The sequence below is a fragment of the Ambystoma mexicanum genome, chromosome 6p (assembly GCF_040938575.1).
Source record: "Ambystoma mexicanum isolate Mex_15411 chromosome 6p, UKY_AmexF1_1, whole genome shotgun sequence".
Taxonomy (NCBI): Eukaryota; Metazoa; Chordata; class Amphibia; order Caudata; family Ambystomatidae; genus Ambystoma; species Ambystoma mexicanum.
The window spans coordinates 505,023,253-505,030,050 of NC_090935.1; positions in this window are offsets into that span (position 1 = coordinate 505,023,253).

A 6,798-nucleotide genomic window follows, 5' to 3' on the forward strand; every position below is an offset into this window, starting at 1 on the left:
AAACTGTGCCACATGCTTCAACATATTTGGCGAAAACCAATCTTCCGGAATCATAGTAGCAAGACTCTCTCGTGTCATATGCAGGAAATTACGTCTGCCCCTTTAGTATGTGCTGTGTATTTTTTACAACGGCGAGCATCAATGGGAGTCCTAATGCTTCAATAAGTTTATCCAATAGGGCCGCATGTTGTATTGGATTGCCATCTGCACAGAGGAAGCCCCTCCTTTTCCAGCATCACAAACCTGCATGTACAGTTGACGTCACATAGGCGGAGTCAGAGTACACAGTCACTTCCTCATCTTCAAATCTTTGAAGTGCACAAACAAGGGCCATCAATTCTGCAGCCTGTGATGAGTAATGCAAAGGGAATTTCACGATTGTCACTACCTCAAATTCACCCTCTAGGTTCAGCTTAACTACTGCTGATCCAGTATGCTTTTTACCAGTTGTTTGGTCAATTTGTGAAGAATCATAAAAAAAGAGAACTTCCCCCTCTCCCAAGAGCATTTTTTCTAGCTTGGGGAATGTCATAATAGTTTTCAGTATACGTTGTGCAATCATGTACATAATCATCCTCCCCTATTGGTTGTGCTATGAAAGTTGCTGGGCCTCATTACGATTTTGGCCGTAGCCATGCCGCTATTGGCTGCATGGCTGCCGCCAAAATCGAGTTCGGGTCCGGGTCCGTGTTCCCAGAATGGGCAATTACCGGGCCATTCCGAGTTCGGAAGGCCTGGTAATTCTTGCCTCCAGGAACCCGGGCCCGGACCTTCCCCATTCCCATTTTAGCCCCCATAGCGCTGAATTGGAATGGGGGAGGGAGCTAACAATGGGCCGATTATGACCGGCCCGTTGTTATCTCCCTCTTCCCCTCGCGGGACCCCCTCTGCATCTGGTGAAACCAGACGTGCAGAGCGGGTCGCGCGAGGGGCCCTCGTAATGTGGTGAAATGGTGTTAACGGGTCTGCATCCTTTTGCGGCACCCGTTAACCCATTCCGCCACTCTTGTAATGAGGCCCGCTTAGTTTAATGTCTTGCATTTAACAATTTTAATACAGGATTCAAAATAATTACCTTGATTCGTGATGCTCTTTGTGTTGTTAATGTACTTTTGGGTTTCTCTAAAATCACAAATAATGTATGCTCTGCCAATAGTGTTACTGAACTCCCCATTTTTATACTTGAAGCTTTTTCAAACGTGAATGTAGCAGCAGCTAAAGATTGCTCACAGGGGTAATGCCCTTTCATAACTGGATCTAAAATCCTGCTTTAATAAGCCATTGATGTATGGCTATGTCCTAATGTCATTTTCTGTGTAAGGACTGCTGTCATAACTTCCCTATTTGAATGAGAAAATAAGTACACTTTTTCATGATAATCTGGAATTCCTAACACAGGGGCTGTACTGATTGCCTTTTTAAATTCTTCAAATCCTTCAGTCATCTCACTTGTCTACTTTATTTTACTTTTTTCCACCTTCTTTTAGTCCTTTTAAAAGTGGATGAATATATGTACTTTAATCAAAAGCCTGTGCCCTACAATAGTTACATATGCCTAGACATTGTTGCATTTCCCTCACTGTTTTATGCTCTGAATTCTTCATAATTGCTTCTGCTCTCTCAGGTGTCACTTTTCTCCCTTCATGAGAAATCAACTGTCATATATACAATACCGCTTCCTGACAGTACTGTAACGTTTATCTATCTACCTTATGCCCTTTCTCTGAGAGTATTTTCATAAGGGTAACTGAATCTTCTCTGCATCTTTCATCTGTCTCACTGCACACTAAAATGTTATCCACATATTGAATTATTGCACTTTCGAGCCGAACATTACCCAGGCCCATCTGACGGATTGAAGGGGACTCACAGTACCTGTGGGGAAACAAATAGGTTTCAGGCGGATATGTGTATACGAAAAGGAAGTCAAATCGTGTGAGTCTACATGGAGGGGAATTGAAAAGAATGCATTCTTTAAATCTATAACTGTGAAATATCTGGCCTTAGATGAGATGTTGCACAATATTGTTGCAGGATTAAGCACTAATGTAAATTTAGCTTCGACTATATTATTAAGGGGATGATGGTCATGTGTGAATCTGCATGACCCCCCATTGATATTTTCACTGAGTGTACAGCTCAGCCGTGCTACATGGAAAATCGAATGGCACCAATATTTCTTGCTTCATTAAACAGAAATGGTCTCAAATATACCTTCATATTCTTCTCTAGATATGGAGTATTGCTTGGCTTGTGGTCAAGAGCTCCTTCTTTGAGCTTGATTTTAACTGCTCCTACTCCTTTAAATAGACCTGCATCATATGAACGTGTGATCCATAAAATATTTGGCACTTTCTATACATCTTTTTGGAAAAATGATGGTTTCCTTTTTACCAGCGACATTCTCTTTGGTATTTCTCTATTCTCTACTTTAATCCAATCAGTGAGACTTATGAAAAAAAACAGTTCATTGTCTAAGTACTCTTCCCTAAACAGCTACTCATCTGTCAAATCTGTCAACATGTATCCTTTCCTTGAGGGCTACCACTGTTCTCCATCCTCTTCCCTCATCATTTGTCCCATGAAGAGCCACCCTTTCATCTCTGACCACTGCAGCTTCTAATTCCAAAGGGATAGTCTCCCCTTCTTCATCATCCATGGGGATATCTGGTGTAAACAAAAACTCATTAGGTATTCTTAATAGTTTACCTATCAACCTGGGTACCCATAATAAGAGAACAGTCACTTCATACAAAAAATCTTCTGAATCTAAGGAACTCCTTCTAATGCATTCTGGCCTGTGAAGGCCAATATAAGCTATCTCACCTTCATATAATGTATCCCTGGAGTGGAATAAACTATTCATTTATCAGTAAAATATAATATCATGTTAAGTTTCATTATCAAGTCATGCCCAAATATGTTAACTGATGTCTGCCTAGAATATAGTAATGGCATAGACATGTCATGTTCTCCTATAGAGATTGGTAATTTGTCTGTGAAAGGAACTAAGCTCATCGCCCCAAAGAATCCAATACCTGACATTGGGTATTATCCCTCATGGCCACATGAACGGGTTGCTCCAGTCTATACAAGAAATGAAATGTCTTACCTCCTATCATCACCTTGACACTTGGTTCTTCTTGTGGTCCAGTGTCACAGATAGTTATGAACACGTCAGTTCACTCTGTGGGATGCCCTATTGTGGATATAAATTCATCCCTGTACCTGTGAAAGGAGTTCCTCCTACCACAGTCACACTCCCTAATTTGGGTGTGGGTGCTTGCTGGGCTCCTGTATTCATGTTCCATTGCGGTATCATGGCTTGTTGTGTCTGCACTTGCTGCATTTGTACCTGCTGTGTTTGCATAGGTACTTGCCGAGGTTGTTCTTGTGGAGATTGCATTTGCAATGTTGCTTGCTGTGCCTGCTGTGATAGTGGCACATGCATCTGAATCTGCGTGTGATCTTGGACATAATATTCCTGAGGTTCTGTATTGTATTGCGGACCATAGCCCATGCACCGTCTTGGAGTTTGCCAATTTTGCTGCATGCCTCCTCTACTTCTACATATTCTGGCATTGTGGCCTATTTACTCCCGCAATTCCAGCAATGTTGCAGCTGTCTGCCATTGAATCCTCTACCTCCCTGAGGGTTCTGAAATCCAACTCTTCCTTCACCTCTAGGTCCATTCCCTATTCCTCTTGGCCAAGAATTGTACCGAGTCTGATTTGTGGAATACACTACATTGGGCCTCATTACACGGTAGGCGGAGGACCGCCTTGGAGGAAAGGGGAATTACCGCCCTATTCCCCCTTCCCCCATTGCCCTTCCCCATTCCCATTTTTGCCCCATAGGGCTCAATGGGAATGGGGAAGGGGCTAATTACGGTGCCGCAAATTGCGGTACCGTAATTAGCACCCTGGTCCCTTTGCGGGTTGGTTTTTAACACCTGCTAAACAGCAGGCGTTAAAGTACCAACACGCAAAGGGACCTCGTAGTAAGGCGGTAAGGGTTTACAGGTACCGGTGCCCTTACCGGTACTGGTAAACCCTTACCGCACTACGTGTAATGAGGCTCATTGTTTTGCTGCGCGGGTCGCATCTCTTTTATCACCACACCCTCATTAACCTTCAATACTGCTCCTCCTCCTGATTTCTGCTCTCAGCTTTCTGCTTATTCTTCTCTTGTAACATTCGGCAGAGATGCACGATCGTCAACTGTATTTCTGGCCATGGTTTCGCTTCCATTCCCACCTGTTTCTTCATTTGGCGTTGCACTGGCTAAGGCAGCCATTGACATAAAATGTGGTAAAAGATGGGACCACTTTATCCCACGGTTCTCTCCTCTCAAGGCGTCATCGCTCTAGAATATCTTGAATAAAGGCGACAGCATCTTCATTCTCACCTATTTTCCTAGTCATAATCGCACCCATATCTGATGTATCAGGATTTTGCACTCTGGGATCCCGCCATACATCTACTCTGCAATTATTACATGGCGCTCCATCATGTGTCGTGTTTTGTGCAGTCACACCCACGTATCCTGCTCCTGAAATGCTGTCAGCCCTCTCCCCTAGGATGGCGGCTATCAGGCCGTTTATGTCGCCTATGGTGAGCGTCATTCCTGATGTCATTGGGCCTCATTACACGGTAGGAGGTAACCATGCCGCTATTAGCGGCATGGCTACTCCCTTACCGCATACCGGGTCCGGGTAGGCGGTATGGGGACTTACCAGGTCATTCCGACCCTGGAGGACCCGGTAAGTCCCCATTCCAAACACCATTCCCCATTCCCATTGAGCCCCTATAGGGCTCAATGGGAATGGGGAAGGAGCTAATAAACGGTACCTTAATTTGCGGTACCGTTATTAGCTCTGAAGTCCCTCAGCGGGTCCCGTCCTTAACGCCTGGTCAGACCAGGCATTAAGGACGGGACCCGCTGAGGGACCTCGTAGTAGGGCGCTAAGGGATTACCAGCACCGGTGACCTTACCGGTGACGGTAATCCCTTAGCGCCTACCGTGTAATGAGGCCCATTGTCTCTAGCTCATAAATCAATTTTTCAGCATCAGAAGTTAAAGTCGGTTATTTACATTTTAAGTTGTATTTATCCATTTGTGGCCATGGAATATATTGTGGTTGTCCTCCCCCTTTCTCTAATAATGGAATTTGTGAAAATCCTGGTCCATAATCATACCTGCCTACATTTCTTGTTTTCCAGGTGGTGCTAGTCTCACCTGTTTGTCTCCATCCTGGTAATGCCCTTACATACGGTGGGTTTGCATCCACTGTACTGCACAATCGTGCTTGTGGTCACTCAGTATATGGTGTTGATTCTAGTGTTCTTTCTTTGGAGTCCTCTAGGTCTGACCATTTTATCCCTTTCTTGATACTCGATTCTTTTGAAAATCCACTTGCGCTCTCCTTTCACACTCTCTTGTTTTGTTCCCTTTTTTGTCTGACATCATTATGCTCCAGCTTGTATGACTATGATCTTTCTCTGCATCATCAAGATCTAGTCTGCTTAATGACAGCGCACTGTGCTTGTCTGTTACATTATCTGACCTACCTCCCATTTCCCTTGAAAGAGATCCTTCTATATTCTCTTGGGTTTTAAACCCTTCTTTATCCCTCATTTTCCTATGTAAATCCCCAATTATTTTCCCTATGTTTTCTATGTACTTCTGCCCTCGTTGGCATTCTTGGTATCCCCTGCAGCCCCCTGTGGGGCTGTTGTGACCATGTCTCTTCACCAAGCCATTCTTGTGCTTCAATCGGCACTGTGCTTCTATGACATAGATAATCTATCTTGTCATCTTTTGGTCCTCTACTTCTGTCATTTCTTCTTCCCTGCTGATCTCCCTTAATTCATCTTCCTTTCTCCTTCTTTGCAACCTATGTATGTTCTTTCATTCTTTGGGCTTCTACCTCCTCCTGTTTCTTCTCTTCTAGTCTCTCCTTTTCTTTCCTCATCGCATACCTTTGTCATTCTTCCCATTGCTTTCCTTCTCTTTCCTTCTCTTTCCTTCTCTCCCTAATATGCTCTCTCTTCTTCGTTTTCTTTCTTTTCCTGCTCTTCTCTTTCTCGAACCCCATCAATACCCTTATCATCCAGCATAAGTAATATCTGTAATCCCATCCAAGCCATCTGTACTATTGTTATTCCCCCAGCATTGTCCTTTATTTATTTCTGTTTCTTTGCCTCTTCCTCTATCTTGTCTATCTAGTCTGTCCCTTCTCTCCTCATGCTGTTTACTTTCATTGTGTGTCAATCTATATTTGCGTTCTCTGATTTTGCTCTCTTGCACATTGTCCTCACTATTATAGGCAGGCGGCTTGAATGTCGTATTAACATACCGCACTGCTGCTTTCAATTCCTTTAAGGGATAAAATCCCTTCTTCGCTGCATCTACGCTCTTATTTTCAGGAGGGTACAGGAGAGCTGAAGGAGTTACAACCTCCCCTTTATGCTGTTTAAGCATCCACTCCTTCTCTGCTGGATCCTGTTTCACACTCTGGTACATTTATCATAATTCTAAAATAGCCAACCTTTTCTGTAACTTCTTTCCCTTATATGTAGCATAGAACTATCTTGTCATATATCACTATACTGTCTTTAACAACAAACCCTCTTGAGGCCACGGCATAAGTGCCTTATTGGTCGTGCCCCGAACCCACTCTGAATGATACTTTCTTATCTTGGCTGTATATTTTGGCAATGTCCTACATAAGTGTAGAAGAGGAGTGTCCCCCATGATGACAAGTCGATCTCGACTGTCTATACTTACCCAACCTTT